The sequence below is a fragment of the Ictidomys tridecemlineatus genome, chromosome 11, assembly GCF_052094955.1.
Source record: "Ictidomys tridecemlineatus isolate mIctTri1 chromosome 11, mIctTri1.hap1, whole genome shotgun sequence".
Classification (NCBI taxonomy): domain Eukaryota; kingdom Metazoa; phylum Chordata; class Mammalia; order Rodentia; family Sciuridae; genus Ictidomys; species Ictidomys tridecemlineatus.
This window is the reverse complement of record NC_135487.1, coordinates 121,617,495-121,625,859: the sequence shown is the minus strand read 5'-3', so window position 1 is coordinate 121,625,859 and position 8,365 is coordinate 121,617,495. Positions and strand designations below refer to the sequence as shown.

Here is an 8,365-nt window from a genome sequence, read left to right as displayed (position 1 = left end):
AAGTCTCCCCAGGCACACCCACAGAGCCCTCCAGTATGACCCCTCACCCTGATAAAGAGAGTGAAGCCCCTGGCAGGCTGTCCTCAACTGATAAGAGGGAAAGGCAAGAAGATCAGAGTGGAGCTCACCAGACCAGATGTTTCTGACCCCAGGGAAAATGATGTCACTGAGAAATCTGGTGGTAGCTGATACGAATTGAAAAGGGGCGTCTAAAGTTCCAAAATTTAGTATAAATGATAGAGCAAATGAACAGAGATTCAGCCAGCTGGGCTGGAGGGCTTGATGAGGACCTGACATCCCATCACTTGTCATTATTTCCTAATCCATTGTGTGATCCTCACCACTCTTAAACTCTGCCACCTCATCTGGACCTTGGTGAGCACCCCAACTCCTCCCTACAGCCCTCTCCTCAATCAGTCATCCACTCCATGCCAAGAAAAGCCTGCCTTGGTTCTGGACTTGGTCACTGCGGTCTAAGTGAGTGTACATCTTCTGGACATAAAGCCTAAGTCTTGAAACTTTTGAACTTAGCACATAGAAGAAATGTCTGCCATTAGCCTGTCATAATAAAGTGTTTGCAGTGCTAAGAATTAATCTAGAATCATTTGCTGGGAATTAATTAATGTAGAATTGTTTGCTGTAAATTGATTATGTCTATTGCAGTGACTAGCATTAAGAATTGTCATTTTCTAGATTAAGAACCAATAGAGTGAAATTGTATTCAGTAATTTTGAGTGAATAAAGTATTGAAAGGGGCAGAAGCATGTTTATTTCTCCCCTCGACTACATATATCACAATTTTGCTCCTTCATGACACTGGGCAATTTATAACCACTAGAAAATTATTTTTCACATTATTTTAAAAATTATTTTTTGGCATGGGGATTTGGCTCAAGTGGTAACGAGCTCGTCTGGCATGCTTGTGGCCTGGGTTTGATCCTCAGCACCACATAAAAACAAAGATGTTGTGTCTGCTGAAAACTAAAAAATAAATATTAAAAAAATTCTCTCTCTCTCTCTCTCTTACTCTCTCTTTAAAAAATATTTATAAAAATTATTTTTAAAAATATTTTTGGACAGTTCAAGACCAAGGTAGATTTGGTTTGTAGTTGAACCTATATTTTGATTCATCAAAGGCACTTTCAGAATGTCTACACATGGTGGAAGGATTATTCGATCTCTCTGGGGTCCCTTTTATAAATAAGGCACTGATCTCATTTCTGAGGGTTGAAAGAACATGACCTAATCACTCATCAAAGGTCCCGCATCCTAATATTATCACATGGGTGATTAGGATTCCAGTATATGAATTTATGGAAGACATACAAATTCAGATCATAGCAGGTTTGTGTTCAAGATAGTCTTTCAGGGAGTGCTGTTAAAGGTACTAATGTACAAAACTGTTTCATTTCTATGGAAGGTTATGTCTCTGAGCCTTTATTTCGCTTCCTAATGTTGCAACCCTTGGGCACAGGAATACTCATAGGATGATCGCAGGAACTCTTAGGCACTTGGGGGCCCCACTTCCTGACTTCATGCAACCCACCCACTGGTTGCCTGGTTCCTCCTTCCCTAGTTGTTCTAATGATCTTTGCGTTTGCTGGACTGAAGGGGAAGTTAATCTCCCTTTCCTCAATGGTTACTCCAACACTTGGCACATGGGTAACCACTGAGAAACTGGAACTAAGTTATGTGGAGATGCATGTGGTACTTGGAGCAAGAGTGGGCAAGAGGCTCACCCTGACTAGTTACAAAACTACTTGGTGCAGACTCTGGATGGGGTAGCTGCACCTATATTTGGCCCACACACTGTTGGGTGTATGTCCCATTCTCTGTTTGTGCCTGCAAGGCATGAGATAGTGACAGGGCTAATAACAGAAGGGGCCTTCAGTGAGACATGGTCAGTGCTGTGGTGGTGGGATGGAGGGGGAGAGGCAGAGTATAGAGTTGCCAAGGCCCCAGACAGTGGGGAGCAGGTGGAGGAGTGTTGAGGATGCAGGTGAGGTTGTGGGAGGAAGAACCCTTCATAAGCTGGGGAGGCTCCTATGATCTCTCATGCAATGTTCCTTGAACTTCACTATGAAACACTAATTAAATAAAATTACTATGAAATTCAAGGTGCTAATCATGGAACTTTAGTGTATTACTCAAGTGGCTGCATGCTCCAGAGAGCCATCCCTGGATACAGGATCCACAGACTCAGTAGACGACACTGTTTCAGAGGACAATCACAGGGGTTTCTGAAAAAGGAAATAAAGTAACCAGTGATGTCAGAGATATGAATGAGGTGGAGTGGGGGATGGGGCAGGAAAGAGGACACATGGGGGGATAATCCAAAGTTATTATAATAAGACAAAATGCTTAAGATCCTGGGTTCCATACCCAGCCATAGAAGAAGTACCCCTTGTAGTAAGGAAATTTTCAGAGTCACATGTGACTTGTTCCTTAGCAGTTGAACTAGGGGAAGATGACCAGGATGGAAATTGTGACAGTGAGAGAAGTTAGAACACTGGGCAGAGAGTCAGAATAGCAGGGGAAATGGGAAACAGAGTAGGTGATCAGGGTTTGGGGAGGGAGCAGATTGTGTTTGTTTCAGGCAGAAAAGTTTTGCCTTTTGGTTGAATAAGAAAGTCAGAAGAGAGGTCCCCGTGGTAGATTTATTTAGAACAGAAATCAAAGGACGACTTCTATGAGAGAAAGAAGTAGCATCTGCAAGGGCCATGCTGTTCCTGCTACTCCCCTTGATCGCTGCTCTCTTCCTAGGAGGTGACAGTGGTAAGAACTGGGGCAACTGACCAGTTTGTGTGTGTGTGTGTGTGTGTGTGTGTTGATGGCAGTTTCCCCTGCACACACCTGGAGAGAACGAGGGCCAAGCTGGCCCCATTCTGTGTGTCCTTACTCAAGCCCTCTGTGCTCTCATGGAGGCTGTTGGTAGAGCATGGGACCCTGGTGGCCTGCAGACGTCAGCTAAGGTAACGGTGGCTCTCCACTTTTCCAGATTCTGAGTCTTCCCATGGGGGCACCTACTTTCTCAAGTCTCTGTCTCCCAATGTCACATTTCTCCCCATTCTATCTATTCTTTTGCCACAGGGTTTGAGGAGTCTATCTCCTACCATCTCATGCAGACATCGTCCTTTCACAACCATTCCTGGGTACATGTGGGCTCAGGCTGGTTGGGGGAGCTGCAGACTCACAGATGGAACAGCAGCTCTGATGCCATCATTTACCTGTATCCCTGGTCCAGGGGCAACTTCAGTAACAAGGAGTTGATGGATGTGGAAAGGTTGTTCCAGTTATACTTCAATGAACATCAGGACTTTTATGTTTCTCAATTAATGTTTAAAGGTGAGTTCCCTTTCATTGTTGGGGAGAATAAAGGGATGAGGGTGGGGCATCTCATGGAACTTTTATTCCTCAGGGAAACAGCCTTCTGTGCTCTGAAACTTATTCTACTTTTTTCAGCATAAAACTGCAATCACACTCTGGGCACGTACAATAAACAACCAGGTAAAAACTTCTGTTTTTACCACTTAATAACTGTTCTCTTATTGGCTGCAGGACTGTGTTTTACTGACTCACCTCAGAGGCAGCCTGTGGCCACCCTTTCCCCAATCTTCAATCAGGTACCTTCAGCTTCCTCACTTGTTGGGTGACTCCTTAAAGGGTGATTTTCTCTCCCATTTAATCTCTTCAGTCATCCTGGTGTAAACTGTCAGAGTGACCATGGACACATTCTCCCAGGTTTGTTAGGGTCTCAGCTCTCTCACATTAAGGCTTTTCTCCCCCACACCATCGCTGTCACTTTCAAACAATTCCCTCCCCTCCTGATATCGCCATCTTTTCCTCCACCTCCAGCTCCTACCAGTGGCCTTTCTGTGAACCTCTGATCAGACCACATTTGGGTTCTTTCTCTTAAACTCCCTAAACTCCCTTCTGCTTGTGTTTTCTTTTGCCTCCACTCATTCCATTTGCTCCATTTTCTTTCTTTTCTCCTCTAATTCATGACTCTTCTTCCCCTGATCCCTTTGATCTGCAGGTGACAGCAGGCTGTGAACTGCACTCTGGGAAGTCCTGCCTAGGCTTCAAGCAGGTAGCTATCCAAGGACATGACTTCATGAGCTTCCAGAATGAAACATTATTACCATCTCCAAAAGTTGGAGAAAAGGCCCAGGAAGCCTGCAAACTGCTCAAGTTCAATGAAGCCTACACACAGAGGTTATATAGGCTCCTCAGTGACACCTGCCCGCGTTTCACTTTGGGTCTTCTAGAAGCAGGGAAGGCTCATCTCCAGCGACAAGGTCAGTCTTGTACCCAATCTTCAAAAATCATTCAATTTTAAAGTCAAATTCAGGATAAAAAGAGAAAAGGATAATGTGTGACCTTTCCAGAGTGGAATACATGTGTCTCTGTAGATTTATGGGGAGTCCTAAACTTCTAAATCTTTGTTACAGTCTGTGTCTGGATGTCCTTTCTGTTGTTTGCAGTGAAGCCTGAGGCCTGGCTGTCCAGTGGTCCCAGCCCTGGGCCTGGCCGTCTGCTGCTGGTGTGCCATGTGTCTGGCTTCTACCCAAAGCCCGTGTGGGTGATGTGGATGCGAGGTGAGCAGGAGCAGCTGGGCACTCAGAGAGGTGACATCCTGCCCAATGCTGATGGCACGTGGTATCTCAGAGCAACCCTGGATGTGGCAGCTGGGGAGGCGGCTGGCCTGGCCTGCAGGGTGAAGCACAGCAGCCTAGGAGGGCAGGACCTTGTCCTCTCCTCTACTGGGGAGGTAAGGGTGGGACCCAGGCTGGAGATGGGGGATATCTTCTAGCAGAGCATGAGGACCAGGTAAAAAATTGGGATTCACAAATTCCAGACTCAAAACAAGAAAAATATGTGATTCAAAGAATGGTTTAATTTAAAATAAGGGCTCTATAGATGCAGATTGAAACATCATCTGGTGTCCACTTGAATCTGCAGCACCTCAGAGTGCCCTGGGCTTGATCCTCTTTGCCGTGATAGTGGCCCTGGCTCTTCTGACAGGTCTTGGATTTTGGTTTATAAAACGCTGGTGAGTTCTTTGTATCCATCTATTCTGTTCATCCCTCCTCCCCAATGGTCTTCCCTTCTTTTTTGACTTTTTACTCACTTTTCCTTCTCCTCCTGGCCACATTTCTATTTTCTCCTCAGTTCTCACCTCCACCTTATGAAGTTCTGTTATGTTTTGTTCACTTAGGACCCACTGTGAAGCTCCCTGAAGTTCTGGACCTCTGAAGTGAGGACCCAGTCTACACCTGAACACCACAGGGTGATGACATCACTTCTACTCTCCTTGTTAAAACTTTGCAATTCATTTCTGCTCCGTGATCATTTACCAATATATGATCAATGTAATCTTGCAGGATTTGTTGTTCTGACCCGGCTTCTGTGAATGGAACAGGATGTTAGCAGTGTCAGCCTGGTTAGATAAAATGGATCATCAGATGCATTTCAGCTGTCACATCCTCCAGGGGTCCTTCCTTGATCCACAGTGGGAAGCCATCTCCCCTCCATCTGAGCTTCCCCAGATTTCAACTGTGCCCCTCACTGCCTAGCATCTGTGGCAGGTGTGTAGGTTTGTTTCTTCTTTTAAAAGTTTGAGAGCAAAGCACATACTTTTTGAGTATCTGTATCCCTGGTAAAATTTTTGGCCTGAATATAACATGTTATCAATAAAACCTGTGTTGATTATGTAAGATTTGTAGGTGTTTTTTTTGTTGTTGTTGTTTGTTTTACATTTTTAATTCTCTGCCTTCTTTATACCTTTGTTGTAGTTGAAATATTTGATGCTCTTCTTGTTTAAAGTCTTGCTTTGCCAGGAGATTTCATGCATTCCTAGTTCTGCTTTTTTTTTCTGAGTCTCTGAGGAGAAACATAGTTTTGCCTCTTACCTTTTCTGTTATTTGATTTTAGGAAAATATTAGCATAAAACTATTGTTCCAAGTGCTCTAAACCAAAAGAGCAGGGAAGGATGAAGGTCCTCCATATTCAGGGTCACTTATGGTCAAGCAGCAGATTCATTACTTTGGAGTGTTGGTAGAAATGTAGGCCCTGTGGCCTGGTCTCAGACTTACTGAATTCCAGTTTTCATTTCAACAAAATCATAAGGTGATTCGCAGATATATTAAAGGTTGAGAGGAGAGGCACCTCAGTATAGTGATACCTGAAATATGGCCCATATGCATCACTGAAGAGGGAATCAAGAATGAACAAAGTGCTGCCCTTAGGATTGAAGTAGGTCCAGGTGAGTAAGGTGCATTCTCAGCAGTTAGTTCTCTACAGCTCCTGCTGCAAACACTGTTAGTGAGCACTGAGCCATGCTCCTCGGGTAAATAGAGGGGTAGGTACCTTTGAGTTTCTTTCCACAATATTTTTGTTAACTAATGAATACATAACCTTGTTTTTTGTATTTTGTTTAAGAATTTTATTAAATATATACTTATAAGTAATTCATTGCTTGCAGTATTTCTTTGAACAAAAGCATTATTAGAAAAGTGTTTAACAATTTACTGTCCCTGATTAATGTGATCCCATATTTTCTAGGCTTTCAACCTTCCAACAATGCTGTCTACCATATCAAAAAAAAATTTGTTGTTACCTCAAGAAACCCCAAAGTTAGTGGTTTGTCTAGTGTTATCACAGAATTATAGTTGTCACTTTAAAAAGTAACTTCACCCACTGATCACCAATTTTATCTTTCTTTTTCCATGGTATTGCATTGTTCATTAGCATTGAACTCTCAGACAACAGCATTATAACCATAACAAAAGCTGATCTAAAATACTTTATTCCTCTGTTATTCACATCACAGCCTTCTTCAGTTTATGAACACTAGACAGCATGTTAGAGATGTGTTTGGGGCCATTTAAATTGACAATAACAGTAACAAAGAGCACAAACTATGAAAAATGTGGCACTCACTAGACCACATAGGATGCTCATCCTATAGTAAGAAGTAAAACCTGAAGACTTTTTTTTAACTTTCATAGGAAAGTTCTTCATTTAACTCCCATTTTGCACCACTCTGTACATATCTATGAATGACTGCAAAAGCACTGTGAATACTTAATTTGAAGTGATAAAAGTTTTCATGGGTAGACAAGTGAGAAATTCAGAAATTGACCCCAACTGACAATGAGAGTTAAGACATTCATGACAGACTTCAGTTACTTTAAAATCCATAAAGTGATGCAATAAACAGTTCTTAGGCACCTACTATACACTTATTATGCAGCAGGTGCATATTGAGTATAAAGTATTGGATGGAAAAAAGATCATCACTGTGTTCTGATCTTGAAAATTTTATTTACCCAATTTGATTCTGCAGTTTATTATTTTCATTGTTTCTTTTGTTCTTATCTTCCTGGAAGGACTTACTTGAAATTAATTCAGGGAAAGGGACTTAGCCTAAATTTGCTTAGGCAACTGAGAAGAGGGAACCCAGCAAAAGGGGAACATTTAGACAGACAAGGTGCAGGTGATATAACACCTGTAAAAAATTGTCTCATGGATTTCCTCCTGAAAAATTTATTCTTGCATTCACTTGTCCTTCCTTCAGTCATCACACATCTAGCTTTTACTATTTGTATGGCAAATATATTCACTTAGAATAGTTCCAAATGAAATTAGGTTTGATTAGATTACAAATGCAGTGTGTAGATCTTATTTAAAGCTGACCATAACTGGGGGAATTTAGGGGGGAATAGCCCAGATGCAGACAAACTCCTCCATTTACAGCCAAGCTTCATCTACAAAGCTCCCTACACGAATACATTTTACTTAAAAGTATCAAACTGAGTTTGCCTGTTATCTTAAAGTAGTGGGCAAAATATTATTTCCAACAGACAAACAGCTGTCACTGCAGGTGAGCATTCTACATCAGGCACCAGAATCTCAATTTAAAACAGAGTGAAACAGCAAATTTTCTCTTTAAACACCTGCTGACACTAGTCAACTAGGTCATGTGGAGAGCTAAACAGTTAACCAAGGCTAAGGCTGTAGATATTGAGACTTTCTTAGGAATAAACAAAAAAGATTGATTTTTGAATTTTGTGTACATGTGTGACAACATAACATGACAGTAGCAGACACCTCTGTACAATTCTACTGAAGCAATTGTGGCAGAGGCTCACTTGAGTTTCATGTCACATCCTCTGTGCCTTTGTCCCTAGACTTTTCCTGCAGTTTGACTGAGACTCCTGAGAGAAGCTGCTTAGCATTTGTCAATGCTCAGATCTACAAGTGTCAGTGTGTAACACCCCGTGGACAATCCTTGACAATTAATGGATGGGAGGTCATGAGTATGTACTTTTCTCATTTCTCCGGTAGATATTCAGAGACAAAA

At 42.2% G+C, this 8,365-nt stretch overlaps 1 pseudogene; it reads left to right on the top strand.

Annotated features, from left to right (window-relative positions):
* The first annotated feature begins 2,720 nt into the window (after positions 1-2,720).
* LOC101963975 (T-cell surface glycoprotein CD1a-like) lies at positions 2,721-5,240 on the top strand (annotated as a pseudogene).
* The last annotated feature ends 3,125 nt before the right edge of the window (positions 5,241-8,365 follow it).